The 16925-nt window shown below is 39.0% G+C and overlaps 1 protein-coding gene across 1 annotated transcript in view; it reads right to left on the bottom strand.

The window, feature by feature from the left end:
• Positions 1–16694, bottom strand: part of PDE4D (phosphodiesterase 4D) — a 658904-nt gene extending 642210 nt beyond the window's left edge. The window contains exon 1 of the mRNA XM_026865784.1: positions 16655–16694. The gene's annotated coding sequence lies outside the window, so the exon portion shown is untranslated. The remainder of the gene's footprint in view (positions 1–16654) is intronic.
• Between the last annotated feature and the right edge of the window lie 231 nt (positions 16695–16925).

Below are 16925 nucleotides of genomic sequence, written 5' to 3'. Positions count from 1 at the left end.
AAAGAAACATGGAAAATATGCAAGGAATGGAACATATGAGCCATGAATACACATCCTACGTCAGAAGCAAAAAGATCTCTTCCATCATTGTAACTATATGATGATTTAGCAAAACAATACGTAAAAAATTGTGAGACTTCTGCTTACAGTAAACAAAAACAACCTCTAGTTCAGGTTACATTATGTGGCTACAAAATTCATGCTGAAAAAACAGTATATGCATAGCAGATTTTTTTTTGGAAAAAAAAAAAATTATTTAGGAACCCAAGGATTCATTTGTACTACTGATTCAGATGCACATGCACAAGCTCAGCCAGTGCTAAACTCACTACTAGATGCACAGTCAGATGAGACTTCAATACAAAAGCAATACAAGCAATCTTCACTTCTTAATGGAGGGAGAACAGCATTGTACAGACTGGCTGTATTACTTGCACACCTTACTATGAAAGCCTGAGCAAAATTATGCGCTATTATATGCATATGCTTGTATTGTGCTCAGGATGGAGGTGCTTCAAGACTCCAAAGAACTTCTAAGTCAACTTGATATTTAGTAAATCTTATTTTGGTAGCTAGAATAACTATCTACTATGAATGTTCTTAATATAACAACTGTACTAAGTCAGACTGAAAATTAATTCAGCCCAGTATGGCAAATTTGACAGTGAGCTATATGGGATGCTTAGGGAAAGGCATGCCTACCACCACCAAAACAAAAACAAAACAAAAAAGGAGAAAAAGAGAAAAAAAAAAAAAAGAAAGAAAAAAGAGCAGGGAGGGAGAGAGAAAAAGTAGGCTTTATTATTAGCATGTTTGCCTTTTAATAAAGCCTGAAGGGTTTGACTGAGATGTAGAACTCATTTCACATACAAAGAAAGAAAAAAACCCCACTCTGTACAGCACTTATTAAAACATATGGGAGCGTAGAATTCCTCAGTTTAACACATGGCAAGGGAGACATAATATTAAGCAACTTTTCCCATGATCACTGACTCTGGAATGGCATCCAGTCTTCCAAGTCTTAGTCCAGGATTTAAGGCACAAGATACCCATCTCCTTCACCTTCTTGCAGCAAATTACAGCTTATAAACTACCTGTGAGGCAGTGAGGTTATATAAACTGCTACTGTATGACTGAGCAACCTGAACATACAGAATCAATTTTACGCTATCAAAGTTGTATTACCTGTATCCCAGACCAGCAATGATGAAAGATTGTTAAATCTTACTGGTCCTCTGGAAAGCAGAGTAGCATTTAGACTAAGGAGAGATTGAAGCCAAGGGAAAACAGTCCATCCACGCTGGCTGGTCCATGCAGGGAGAATGGTAAAGAATTATTTCAGAAACTGAAGATTATATGGGGACATCCTTAGGAGTTGCAGTATCTGGAGAGCTATAGAAGAATTTATAGACTCACAGATATTCAGGAAGCTTGATCCAAGGGAGAAGATCATAGCAGACATATACAAAAAATGCTTTCATCTGCACATATTCTCTCTCCAACAGAGGTAAGAAATTCAGATGAAGAGATGGGAGAGAAACTCCATGGTCTAAAGAAGTAATTTTCATAAGAAAGGATTCCTTTTCTCCATAGTAACTACCAACATCTGGTCAGGAATGATGAAACTGTCTCCAAAAGCCTAAGACAGCATGCCTTTAAAAGAATTAGAAAACTTATGCTGAGACACATGCCAGATAAGCTAAGAAAGCAACCAGCTGAAATTCAGCACCTCCACAGACCCAATGTCTTTGCAGCCCTGTTGATAAACATAGTAAGTACCCAGCTGGGAAAGCCCTATAAAGCTTCCATTTTCTCTCCCAGAAAAGTCTGATTGTATTAGAACTTGTTTGCGCTGAGAACCTAAGCCCTAGAAAGTTTAAAAGTGACAGCTCCACAGCTGCACACAAAATTGATGCATTCAGTTCCAGCAGTAAGAAAGTCTGGAGTCATTTCAGAATAGATAGCAACTGCGTTAGCTATAAAACTATAAAACCTAGCATTTCCAACTTCTGAATGCTAGATTTCAGAAACAGTGTAATGTTTTGCACAGGATTTGCAGGGGAGGCTTTTCCTGGGGGAAGAAATGGTGATATGTATGTAGCTTCCTAGGTTTATACTGAGAATAAGAGTATACATTATTATCTGCCACTTTAAACCTTTAGCGATGGTTGAGAGGAGCTGATAGTCAACAGCCCACAGCAGATTAAGCACTGAAGCATACAGTTACCATTTAAAGACATTACTGAAGGGCCAGGAACTTGGTAGCCTGCTGGTGTGGATGGATCGCTCGGGCCAATCAGTGACTCTCAAGGAGTGAGAATGAGTACTGAAGAATGAACTCTCACATTATCTCTCTCCCTATCCTAACCTGGAAACATCAGGCTTTTCTTTCATTGCTCCCAGGTGGGAAAAGCAGAAATATTCAAACTATTTGTTGCATCTTGGTCTCCTATAAATAGAACCAGGTACAAAATAGAGTGGGGAAGATTAAACCAGCATGTTCCTGCCTAGTGCATTTCCCAGAGGTACCATGAGTCAGGAGATGCATGCAGAGTGATATTAACAACAGAAAAAAACCCTTGCCCTTTCTGAGACCCCCAACAAGTCACTGAGAGAAGGAAGGGAGAAGCGCAAGGCTGTCAGGAAGAAATTAAAGTTACAAGTCAAGGGAGAAGAGGAATACAAACAACTTACACTTTAACTTTTGGGAGACCCACAAAGTTCAGTGGTAGTGATGGATCTGTCCAGGGCTGGAGTCTTGACCCAGTCTTCCCTGTCACCCCCTCTGGCAGTCTCAGATGCTCTTAGTGAAGCAGCAGATGTCACTCTGGCAGCAATAGTGTGAACCCAGCTGAGTTCATACTGCAGTTACTTTAGCATACTGCCATTTTCTTTCTTCTCAGAAAAAACTCTGACAATTTAATCCTTTGGAAAGCTCAGCTGAACATGGATAGGATTTGACTGGGTAGAGAAAAAAAAAAAAAAAAAAAAGCCCTAAACAAAACAGTTCTTTCAGTCCTGGTATTCTTTTTCTCAAACAGTTGTGAACAAGGGAAAAAGATTTAAGAGGAAGAGTTTTCTTTCTGGTGGGAAATATTAAGCAATCAAGTAATAAGCAGAGCAGGTCACATTTCTAGTTGCAAAATGCCAACTGAAATTGTCTGAAGAAGATGAAATAATTCTTTTAAGAACTGTCAGTGCCATCTCTAGACCACAATCAAATTGCATAAGTCTGTGACAGAGAAAACCATGCTGGCTCTTGCTTTCACCCTCTCTGTTGCTCAACTCATAGCAAGCAATAGTCTGGAAGCTGAGTCATGGTTTAACTCACACTTCTGTCCAATTCATCCTTCTCTAAAGTCACAGTCTATCCACTGTCTAGACATAGATCATCCACAGCTTTTTCTGGTCAAAGGTTTTCCACTTTATACAAAATATGCAAAGATTGGAGAGGACACTTGAACATCCTGTGTCCTTTTAACTTTATTCCAAAGAAAGGCCATATCTTTCTGTCTTCATAAATAAGTTTTAATAAATTCATAAATATCACCTTGAGTACTGTGTGCAGTTCTGGGCCCCAGGATTTAAGAAGGATGTGAAGGTGTTCGAATGCATCCAGAGGAGGGCAACAAAGCTGATGAAAAGGCTGGAAGACATGTCCTATGTGGAATGGCTGAGGATTTTGAGCTTGTCTAGTTTGGAGAAAAGGAGGCTGAGGGATGACCCCATCGCTCTCTACAGCTTACTAAGGAGGGGAAGGGGAGAGAGAGATCCTGGTCCCTTCTCTTGGGTATCCAGTCTCAGGATGCATGGGAAGAGTTCAAAGCTGCACCAGAAAAGGTTTAGACTGCACATTAGGAAGCATTTCTTTACTGAGAGCATGGTCAAACACTGGAACAGGCTTTCTAGAGAGGTGGTCGATGTCCCAAGACTGACAGTGTTGAGGCATTTGGAGAATGCCCATAATAATATGGCATAATAACTTTTGGTAAGACAGTTGGACTAGATGATTGTTGTAGGTACCTTCCAACTGAAATAGTCTAGTCTATTCTAGACTAGAGAAGGTAAGAGCTTTGAAATTGCACTGCACTGAAACATCACTAACAATGGACATCCATGTAGTAAGAATGGCCACACATGTCAGACCTAATGTTCATAGAGTTTGGGATCCTTTCTCACACTGTCAAGAAAACAGTGCCAATGAAAGAGTGAACCTGTAAAAAACACCTCTCCAGAGCGCACTTGCAAATTTCATCAAGCTATGGATCAGCAATGCACTGAACCAAAGTTGGTATTATGATTTAAAATAACTCCTGATTAATTATTTTCTTCCATTAATTTATCCAGCCACATTTTGAACACACATAAGCCTTCAGCATTTATAGGAACTTGTTAGAAGGAAGTCCACAGCTTAACTACACAGCCCATAAAACCCACATCCTTTAATGCCAAACACGGTACCTCCCTCTAGGTTCACTGGATGATTCCCAGTTTTTGTGTTTGAAAATGCAACAAATAATTTTTCTCTATTCTTCTCTCTCTCTCATATCATAGACATCAATTTTACCCCTCCATCATCTTTTCTCCAGGCTGAAGATTGCTGGTCTTTTTATTAATTTCTCAGGTGGAAACCCTTCCAATATTCTCTATATGGCTACACCAACAACTTTTACAATGGTATAACAATACGTTTTTGATAGCAAATTGTTATATATCCTACACTCACAGCAAGTGTCCTACCTGTCAAACAACTGTCATGTCTTATACTTGGGCTCTATGAAGAACTGAAAGAGGTTCCTGGCATTGTCCCTTCTGATTCTCTTCCTTCTTATCTCAGAGGGAGTCATTTTCCACCTTCTTTAGTAATGAAATAACAGAAAAGCCTCTTACTGCACTGTGTGTCTCAGAATTTTCAGTGTATACTAGAAGATGAGAAATATAAATCAGACACAAGGACTTCTTTCCAACTGAGATAACTTTCAGTATTTCCATTTATTTCCCTTTTTAAGATTGGATTAAGTAATTTAATAGATACATAATTATTCTTAATATTATTGCTGAATCTGATCTTTTAGTAGTTATTAATTTTCAGTACTTTTATTATTTTTTCCTGTTAGCATAAGTTGCTTTGGGAGGCAAGGCAGCAGGCTTAATAGTTGTCCTCCTTGTGCTATCACTTTTTTCAACCATTCATGTGAACAGCTTTGGTTTTAAAGGTTATTAAATTCATCAAAGGTTATGTTCCTGAATTCATTATTGTTCAATTTTAGGGATAGTATAGTTGCTAAACTCCTGGAAAAGGGTTACATTCTCTGAGATTTACTTGCTTCATTGTTGAAACTGAAATCTGTTCAACCCATTTGAGAGACAGAATAATGACAACTTTTGTTTTATTGTCACATACAATGAGAACCTGACCTTTGCATTTGACCACAGGTTGAGTGGGAAAAATTATTCTTCAGGACATCTGTGTAATCAGGCCTTAAATGGAATCTGAACCTTTAGTAGTAAGAGAGACCATTGTCTAAGACTGGTGCTAAACCTTTAACCCCATTTCACATCCAAATGCATGATAAGCTACTTGGCAGCAGACACTGAAAGAGCAGGCACAAGTTTGACCTTTATAGAGTAGGATGAGTGAAAGAATTACTAGTTCAGACTCTGTTATTGGAAGTTAAAAAGTAAGCAAGTTGAGATACATGATGAAAACCCTTTCAATTTCACATAATTAATGCAAGGCATTCAACACAATTTAAGACTATAAATTCAAAGACATTCATTTAAAAAAATCTAAGTTGTTTTTTAAGAACCAACTACCACTTAAAATAATTATTTGTTCTTTAAGACCATATATCCTGCTGACATGTTTAAGATGGTTTCTCCATTGCAATTTCTCTCTTCTAAGTAAATATATGTAAATAGTTTTCCTTTCTCAAAAACTTTATGACACGCTTGGAATTGTTACCATTTCCTTATGCACATCTATGTGATAAAAGTGCCTGAGACAAATTCCTGTGAAATTGGTGCTCATTGTGCTATGCTGGATCTCTGAAGCAAAGATCAAACATTCTAGAAGACAAAGTATACATTCTAATTTAGTAGTGGTTTGTTTCCTTAAAATATTGTTGCAGCACAAGAAGAGGAAGAAATCTTTATATACATAAGTTATCACAATACCAATAAAATTTAGGGTATTTTTTAAAAAATCATTCCATAACGAGACATTCCTCCCAATCCACTACTTATCTAAAGAACTGAGAATCATGCAGCCAATAAATTTTTTATTGGAAAAGTAAAATGATCAGACCTCCAGGCTGAAAATATATTTCAGTCAAATCAAGTGCCCAGGATTTAAAAGCAGTTCAACAGAATTCTGCAGCTGTCATTCATATACAAATATTTAGTCAGTGAATGGGGATGATCAATAGTCTAAAACTCAGACCCTGTGTAAAGTTGTAAACAGCCTAAAGACATAAAGTGGACTTATAGGTGACCTAAAGTTTCTGGATGTATTGGGTCTGTGTGGCAAGGAAGCTGCTAGAAGCTTCCACAATGTCTGACAGTCAACCAGCTCCAAGACAGACTCATCACTGGCCAAGGCCAAGCCCATCAGCAACGGTGGTAGCACCTCTGTGATAACGTATTAAAGAAGGGGAAAAACTTCTGCACAACGGCAACCAGAGAGAGAAGTGAGAATATGTGAGAGGAACCACTCTGCAGACACCAAGGTCAGTGGAGAAGGAGGGTGAGGAGTTGCTCCAGGCACCAGAGCAGAGACCCCCCTGCAGCCCCCGGTGCAGCCCCCGGTGGGGCAGGCTGTGCCCCTGCAGCCCGTGGAGGTCCACGGTGGAGCAGATCTCCACCTGCAGCCCCTGGGGACCCCACTCAGAGCAGGTGGATGCCTGGAGGAGGCTGTGACCCTAGAGCAAGGGAAGAGAGCAAGGAGGAAGGAATGGCAGACAAATGTGATGAACTGACCACAACCCCCATTCCCTGTTCCCCTGCACCACTGAGAGGGAGAAGGTAGAGAAATCGGGAGTGAAACAGCCTGGGAAGAAGGGAGGGGTAGGGGAAATGTTTTTTAAGGTTTGATTTTGTTTCTCATTATCCTACTCTGCTGTGATTGGTAATAAATTAATTTCCACGAGTCAAGTCTGTTTTGCCTGTGACGGTGATTGGTGAGTGATCTCTCCCTGTCCTTATCTTGACCCATGAGCCCTTCATTATATTTTCTTTCCCCTGCCCAGCTGACGAGGGGGAGTGATAGATCAGCTTTGGTGGCACCTGGCATCCAGCCAGGGTCAACCCACTACACTGGAGAACTATATAAAGCAACAGAGAGTAACATATGAAGGTTATGTACATAAGCTGAACAGCAGCCATATGGCCTTGTTGCCAAAAGACTGGTTCCTTATCTTTCCTTCTAACAGAGGAAACTTGGTGCTACATACACACAGACACAGAAATAATATGGGATACTGTAATTTCTATAGTCTTGATATGAGGACAAATGTTCATACTATTCTATGAATGTTAATTATCTTACACTACACAAACATTCATTTCAGTCATCACTGAACTGCTCAACCATCTTTCTGTGGCCTGTTTTGTACAGTAGTAAGAGAAAAAAGAATAATATTTCTATAGTCTCCTTAAAAATAAATGGTTACGGTAAGCAGAATGCCACTCAACTACCCTTAGGCACTGCCTCAAGCACTTCAGCTACAATACCCACAGTACCCGTGGGACTACACAAAAAGTCCTTACTAACCTGACAACTGAAAATAAAAATTTCACTTAAATGTAGAATTTATAATACTTTTTAATCCACTATCTGCCACAATGAAAACTACTGAAATTTGGAATGTGTTCAAAAGTATAGTCAATACATCCTTCCTGTCTTCAGCCATTTGTATTTTTTGTTCTAAAAAATCAAACTGTTTCAAATCACTCCTAAGAAATGCCTTAGATTTCTATCATCTGCTAATTATTCAGTTTTCTTTCTATTAAACATTATTACAGAAAAAGAACAGTAAATAGCTCGATAATTATTTGGGTTGACTAGACATGTCATGTTGTATATAGTAGCTTTTCAGTCATTTTAGTTATGTCACTAAAAAAAAGTTTCTACAACCTGAGGATGAGGGGCAGTGGAGAGAGATGCAGTGGAAGAGTATAAAAGAAGGGTCAGGTTATAAAAAACATATAGCAAAGAAATCTACAGAAAATAAATCTAGAGAAATCAGAAAAACTGTATGATTTAGATTTTTAAACAGAATCACGTCACATATATTTGTTTGATTAGTCAAGAAGTGACAAATGTACAGTCTTGGGCAACCATTTAGAAATAAACTGTTTAAAAAAAAAAAAAAAAAAGAAAGAAATTTAATCACTGTTCTATGTTACTAAGGATGCTAAATTTACTGAGCAAATTCTGATAAATACTGCTGAACCAGATTAAGTTTTGTGATAGTTGGTGAAAAGTATCCAAGTTATCTGATGAATTTCATATTAGAGCTCACAGTTGTTGATGGTTCACTAGGAACCACATTTCCCATATTACAAGCGACAGGTAAGGGCTTGCAAAGCATCCACAAGGACCTCCCAGCATATTCTCCCTGCAAGGAAAGTAACCAGATCATCTCATCCCAATGGAGAACAGTATGTTACTGTGCCAACTGCATTCTGTGAGCTCAGCCAGCCATGAGCCAGAAGGAGCTCGTGATCACATCTATATATCCTAAAAAGCTAACATTGTGGCAACTTAATAAAATAATTGGCACAACATGTGTAAGCTTCCAAGTGTAAGGAAGAATGCTAAGTTGATTTTAGAAAAGAACAGAAAGTTATAGTACCACTTTATTTTCTCATCTCTTCAATTCTGGTCACTCAGTATCCAAGAAGATACAGCATAAATGAGAAATAGAAAAGGATTATCAACATGTTTAGAGTTGCTGAGAACCCTACATATAAAAAGCAATTAAGAGAAATCATGAAATAAACTCTCTCTGGAAAACAGAAAACATGTTTGTCTCAAAAAACCCTAGAACCAGTGGATGTATACTCAATTTAAAAGGCAACAAACTGACAAAAATTTGTTCTGTGATTTGTAATTATGTATTCAAAGTAAGTACTTAAAGATGCATAAATATCAATAAAGTTATCATATGTCCAAATTAAAAGTTTGCTAGACTTTCCATTTTTCATATTCAAGAAAATAGCCCTTCAAGTTACATCCAGGTAAAGGATTGCCTTTACAAATATACCACAATGTAATGAGTAGGATTGGGAGTCCCTTTGGAAATATCTCATTTCTGGTACAGAATACTATCTTTTTTTCATTGGCATTACCTGTTCTCTTTTAAAAAACCTATGCAAGATCAGCTGTGTTAATGTGCTTTTGAGTGCTTATATGAGAAAAATACTGTAACCTTTTTAGGTGTTGCAATGAAACAGCATTAAATCTTTTTCTCTTAAAAAAAAAAAATATTTCAAGTCGCTTGTGTTGCAGATGAAAGTATTGACATGGTAATGATTTAGTAAGAAATCTAGATTTATTAATAAATAACAGCAATTTATCAATAAAAAATAATTCAGAAATGCTGAGAAAAAGAAGAGACATTCACAGATTCTAAAATAACAAGAATCACTCTAACTTACTTAACGGTACCTTAATTTATACACATATGTACATGTGCATACAGAAAACAGACATACACATACAGAAATAAGGTGTTTGGATTCAGTTGAATGAACACAAAACAAACAAACACACAGAAACAAGGGTATGTACCTACCCACCCACACCAATAAACAGGGAAAGAACGGGTGAAAGAAAGGCTAGCTCGAAGAAAATCTCCCTTTTGAGTTTAGAGAAAATACTCCCAATGCCTTGGCATTCCTCAGTGGGCGATAATTGAGAGTCGACCGGGTGGACTGCACCCTGGCTTTCCGTCTGGAGCAGACGACACCTTAAGGGTTTTGGTACCCGAGAGGCGTCCCAGCTCAGGGGAGATGCTGGTCACAGGCCCGCTGCGATCCAGGAGAGCTCAAAGGGTCTCTCTGGTGGTCGCAGTTTATTGGGTCCAAGATAACTGACTTTTGTCAAATACTATCTGGTGCCTTCCGGCAGTTGCACAAGAATTTGAATAACATGCAACCCTGTTATTGTTCCGTCTAACCACATCCCAGGCACAGGTGTGCCAGGCCATCAGGAGATGATGGGCCATTATAACCATTTCTGAGCAATAGTCAGGGGAAGAAGCCAGGCTCATTAACATTATCAGTCCATATCTCCACAGACTGGTGTATAGTGTGTGTGGATAATGATGGAATCACACCTGACACCAAGCAGCCCAACAAGGAGGGGCAGGGAGGGGTAAGAACTGCACCACCACAGCTTGACAACAAAAATGTTAGACAGTCTGTATTCCAGCCAACTGACCTTTAAAATGCATTTCACTATCAAGTACTTTTAAAAAAGTAGGGATTTGGCACTAGACACATTCTTGCATAATTCCCGTTTCCATAATACATATGATGCTGAGCTATTAAAGAAAAGAAAGCATTCAGGAGCTATTAAAGAAAAAAAAATCTTACAAAGTAGCCTTTGTCAATAACTGAGCCATAGCTTTCCAGTTACTGAGTTTCCTGCATCCCACCTTAATGCCTGCAAACATCAGCACAAAGGAGTCCTTCATTCTCCCAGGCCAATAATGAACTGGAGAAGGTATCACTTTTTTGAACCTACTGTCTTTTCCCTCAAAAGGGTTTAAGAGCTCAAACTTATCTTGCCCTGTTAATCCAGTGTGAGCATACATTGGAGACAGAGTTTGGGAGATCAATAACATCTAAGTGATTAATATTGTATGTGGTCTAAATAAAGAAATATTTATAATTATTTTTATCTATTAATAAAAAATTATTCGATGAAAATTACCTACAAACTTTATAGCCAACATTTAAATGCTTTTATTGAGTATATTTGTCAACATATTGATCATTGCGGAATCTATAAAGATCTAACATGAGAGACTTTTAATATTGAATCTTACTGATGGGCCATGCAATAGGAGGGGGAAAAGACTGATGTGTCATTAGAGTAAGGAGCCTAGCTAGTCCAATATAGAAGGCAATACCTAACATAAGTAAAACAATTCTTGTTTTAATTAAGGAGAATAGCTGACTTCCTCCTGAACACAAAAAAATAAAATGAGTTTCTGGAAGGAAGACTAAAAATTTATAGATATTTCAAATATTACTCTGTACTGACTTTAAGGTTCTGACTGAAAATCCACTGCAACATCTTTGTAGGCATTTTTTAATAGTTAACTTTTTCTATTAGTATAATAAATATGTACCTCCTAATTTCTAATCCAGATTTGTCTAAATTCAGTTTCTAGTTTCTTTAGTCTATTATGTTTCATCTCATAGACATAGACATATAAGACATAGACAATAGACAAGTCATAGACAATAAGACTCCTATTACTACAATTTCTCTCTTCATAATGATGAAGTAATCTCTTAAAATACTTTGAATGTTATGCAGATCTCTTGTAAGGAACATCATTACAAACTATAGCAGTAAATTAAAAAGTCATGTCCTGTAGGAAGCCATGACATTTAAACATAGTAGATGAAAATTCTCAACTTCTATATAATACATAAGACAAGCTTTCTTTGAAGCTTCAACTCAAAAAACACACACAAACTTTTTGGACAAGCTAACCAGGTTGAAGTCAAAGAATCTGTAACTGTGTAAGCATGACAGCCCTCACCTATGACAGTTTGTTGGGATTCCTAAGTCTGCCTACCAAGAAAGGAGTTAAATAAGGCAACAGTACGGAAACAGTTATAAGAAAATAGAGTCACTAAAGACAAAAGCGTTCACAAGAAAACAGGAAGGCTGAAATAATTAAAGAGACTGCAGTCAGAGAAGCAAAGACTGTTTTAGCTTTTAAGATGTGACAGGCAAAGAAGCCATGGGGTAGCAGTAGATCTGTCACAAGGAGAGGTGCGTGGCACACTAAGGTTGGTGCTGAATAGCTGTCACTGATAAAAGTTTTGATGCCTTGACATTAGTCTGGAAGAAGTATGGATCTCACTGGTTTAAGGCTCTGGGCAAAAGCTTACCTATTAACTGAAAGAAATGCAGTTGGAAACAGAACCTGGATATATGTTCTTGTGCTTTTTAAGAGGTGTGATGCAAGCTTGGCACATACTGCAGGGTTGGCAGCCCTACAAAGGCAGTTACAGCATCTTGCATGGTGCCAGTTCAGTGAGATTCACATTCAACTGCTCCAAGCAAAGGAAAACCAATGTCCCAGTGAAAACATGAAGGATGATTAATGTGGGGCATTTCAAGCATTACTAGCAGAAAAAAAAAAAAAAAAAAAAAAAAAAAAAAAAAACATTATGCTTCTTTACCATCTAAGGCAATGCCTTTGAAGAACTTCCTGCAGTGTCAGGACAGCCTGTGGTGCAGAAAAATTATTTTCTAGCCCTATATCCAAGTGCCAGGCCCCAAAGGTACAGTGGCCCTCTAGAAGGGGCATAATATTTTCAGTGCTGCCCTAAAGGAAGAAGATACAAAAAACCAGAACTGCACTAAATATCAGAAGCTTTCTAGGATCTTCCCAAAGCAATGAAAGAGGCTCACTGATAGAAGCATCATCAAGGTCTGAGATGGAAAGAGAAAGTGTAATAAGGTGTGTAAAAAAAGAAAAAAAGTCCACAATACTAAGAGATTGTACCAGATTTAGCAATAATATATCATGTTTTAAAGAATGGCCTAAACACTAAAGCATATGGACAAATCCTGTGCAGTTTATTATTCATAAACTGATAGTTCTAGTGATATTTTTTCTTTAAAAATGAAACAAAAAGTACTGTAATATAGTTTGAACTCCTACCTGTAATAAAACATCCTTGCACATTTGCTGCATAAGAATGGCCATGAGAAGCTGGATTGATCTTTGTTTACAAGAGTTTGTAATCACCAGTTATAATTACAGGTCTCAAAACCTTACAGCTTTTTGAACAAAGAATATAACGCCTCAGTTACAATTCCAGAAGCACATCTTGGATTATCTACAAGATAGTATATCTATTCTCCATACTTTTTTTGAGCCAGCTATGGAATAACAACAAAACATGCTTACATGTTCACACCAGACACTGAGAACTACAAAAAAATAAATAGTAACAAAGTTTCTAATTTAACCTACCAGTTTGTACCTCGCAATAACACAATGAGAAAAATGGCTTCATGAAACCAAGATTATGATTAGCACCTGTTAAACTCTTAAGGCACTCTGAGGAAATATCAGTCCTGCTACTCTGAAGACTCCTAAAATGGGGTCCAAAACAGACGAGTATCTCTGCTCATGAAGGCAATGCAGATGCAGAAGCTTGCCCATCAATCTCTTTCTTGAAACCTACAGCAGTGAACCCCAATTTAAACTACAGTACAATATTGTGAAGCAAGCATCCTCCACAGAAAGTGTTATCTGCAATATATACAACAGGAAATACTAACATGTCTAAAAGCATTCTTGCTGATAACTTATTATTTCAGTTTTGCTTGTGTTGTTTAGATAGGGAAATGCATGTGAAACTGGTGAGACCATAGCTAGTTTGCAACAGTGGAGACATGCCTCTCATCCTGAAAGGTAATAGAGAACCATTCCACCTGATCTGGAAGACAGGGACAGGGAGCAGAATGAAGCCCCCATAACCCAAGGGAAAATGGTCAGTGACCTGCTACACCACTGAGACACACGCAGGCCTATGGGGCTGGATGGGATCCACCCAAGGGTACTGAGGGAGCTGGTGAAGTGCTCACCAAGCCACTTTCCATCCTTTATCAGCAGTCCTGGCTAACCAGGGAGGTCCCAGTTGGCTGGAGGTTAGCAAATGTGATGCCCATCTACAAGAAGGGCCATAAGGAGGATCTGGGCAACTACCGGCCTGCCAGCCTGACCTCGGTGCGGGGAAGATTATGGAGCAGATCATCTTGAGTGCCATCATGTGCCATGTACAGGACAACAAGGTGACCAGGCCCAGCCAGCATGGGTTTATGAAAGGCAGGTCCTGCTTGACAAACCTGATCTCCTTCTGTGTCAAGGTGACCTGCTTAGTGGGTGAGGGAAAGGCTGTGGATGTTTTTTACCTGGACATTAGTAAAGCCTTTGACACTGTTTCCCACACCGTTCTCCTGGAGAAACTGGCTGATCATGGCTTAGACAGGCATACGCTTCCCTGGGTGAAAAACTGGCTACATGGCCAGATGCTGAGTGGTGGTGAATGGAGTTAAATCCAATGGGTGACCAGTCACAATGTTCCACAGGGCTCTGTGCCAGGGCCAATTCTGTTTAATATCTTAATCAGTGATCTGGATGAGGACATTGAGTGCACCCTCAGTATGGTTGCAGACAACACCATGTTGTGTGGGAGTGTTGATCTGCTTGAGGGTAGAAAGGCTCTACAGGGCTCTGGACAGGCTGGAGCGATGGTCCGAGGCCAAAGTATATGAGGTTCTACAAGGCTGAGTGCCGGATCCTGCACCTGGGTCACAACAACCCCACGCAATGCTACAGGCTTGGGGAAGAGCGGCTGGAAATCTGCCTGGAGGGAAAGGACCTGGGGGTTTTGGTCCACAGGTGGCTGAATATGAGCCAGCAGCGTGCCCAGGTGGCCAAGAAGGCCAACAGCATCCTGGCTTGTGTCAGAAATAGTGTGGCCAGCAGGACTAGAGAAATGATTGTCCCCCTCTATTCAGCACTGCTGAGGCTGCACCTCAAATACTGTGTTCAGTTTTGAGCCCCTCACTACAAGAAAGACGTTGAAATGCTGGAGCACGTCCAAAGAAGGGCAATGAAGCTGGTGACAGGTCTAGAGAACAAGTCTTATGAGGAGTGGCTGAGGAAACTGGAGTTGTTTAGTCTGGAGAAAAAGAGGTTGAGGGAAGACCTTATTGTTCTCTACAACTACCTGAAAGGAGGTTGTAGTGGTGTGGGTGTTGCTCTCTTCCCCAAATAACAAGTGACAGGACAAGAGGAAACAGCCTCAAGTTGCACCAGGGGAGGTTTAGTTTGGATATTAGGAAAATGTTTCTTCACTGAAAGGGTTGCCAAGCATTGAAACAGGCTGCTCATGGAAGTGGCTGAGTGACCATCCCTGGAGGTATGAAAAGATGTGGTGCTTAGGGACATGGTTTAGTGGTGGACTTCACAGTGTTAGGTTGTCAGACTCGATGGTTTTAAAGGTCTTTTCCAACCTAAGTGATTCTATGATTTTTGTACTTTCAGCTTTGCTCCTGAAGGTACTTAGTGGTTTTTCTATTTCTTCAAGTAAACTTGCAAGAGGTCTTCTGAATACAGAACACTACATGATTCTATTATTGTTTATTGCAGATTAACAATCCTTTTAAAAAAAGATCCTTTCCTGCCTCCTAAGCACACATTAGCTTTCAGCATTTCTTCCCAGAGAACCATTGGACATCTTTTCACTCCCACAGTTTTATATTTCATTTTGGCAAAGATAGAAACAAGTCCTCAGTAGAAAAGAACTCAACCAACTGCAAGCCTTCAAAACTCTCAATGGAAAAAAGAAGACGACAACAGGCTTTTCCTCCTCCCTGGTGAACTCCTAGCTACCCACATGTAGCCATATGTACTTTCCAAGTCTCTCTTAGTTTAATTTCCATTAAGTAAAGACAATGTCAGACTCAGCCAGTCTTGTTACAGAATCTTTTTGATTACCCTCTTGTGCATTATTTTAATTTCTGTTGTTCGTATGCTAACATATAAAGTTGAATGAAACCATATTACATGCTGTACATTTCCCACATGGTTATAACAGGCATCTTGCCATCTCCTTCCAATAACATTACTCCATTGATTTTGTCCAAATATCTATTCTCATGGCTCACGTTTTTCCACACACCTGTTTTTGCCCCATCTTCTTTTTGTATTATTCTCAACATTTAACTTATTCTGCCAAACTGCATAAGGGCCTTGTGCAGTGTTTCAAGATAACATTAAAAGGTCTTGTTAGTCTCAGAGACAATCAAGTGCAATCATGTTCATACTTCGAGAACAGTCTTCACGGGGGTCAAGCTTGGAGCTAGAATTGTAGAGATCATATAGAGAACTTGGTCCTTAGTCTAGTAACAGAGAATGTCTAAGTATTCGATATATCAGCATCAGAAAAAATTGTGAGAAAAAATAAGTGTCTGCATATACTACATTTAGGCAATTACCAACAAAGCGATAACCATGGTGGGACAAGGAGTAAACATACGGGAAGCTGAAGATATCAACTTACTTAATGCTTTCAGTGGCTTAGAAATTTTTTTGGTATAGGTTTTTATTAATAACGGCTGCTCTTCCCTGAGCAAATATAGTTACATACATTGAAAAAACTTTCACACCAAAAGCAAACACCTTGGAAGATAAGTGTTTAAATTTTTTTTTTTTTTTTTTCATGAAGTGGGATGATTCACAGTTTGTATCTTTCTCCTCAATCTGGAGCAATGTGGATAGCACTCAGCCTTGTTTGTTCAACACTTGTCTCGAGACAGCTAAGCCTTTACACCCGTATCAGTAGTGTTGCTTAAGCATACTTCTATCCAGCCATTGAGACAACCTACCTGTACCAACAGGGGTGACCACTCTCCCCTGCTATACCCATGACATGCTGTAGCATCATTATCAAGATATCTCACCCCACAAGCGTTAATGCATTTTTTTTTGTCCAGGCTGGATGGCAGCAGACAATATTCTTTTTTACTGTCTGAAATTAAAAATGAAGTATTACCAAAATCCTTCAAATATCACACCAGAAATAATACAAAAAACGAGGTCCACATGTTCTCTGTGTTTAGCAATCAGTGACATCAGACATGTGTCCATCTTATGCAA

This window comes from Athene cunicularia (genome assembly GCF_003259725.1).
Source record: "Athene cunicularia isolate RWA chromosome Z unlocalized genomic scaffold, athCun1 chrZ_part1, whole genome shotgun sequence".
NCBI classification, from domain to species: Eukaryota; Metazoa; Chordata; class Aves; order Strigiformes; family Strigidae; genus Athene; species Athene cunicularia.
This window is presented reverse-complemented; position numbering and strand designations above follow the sequence as displayed.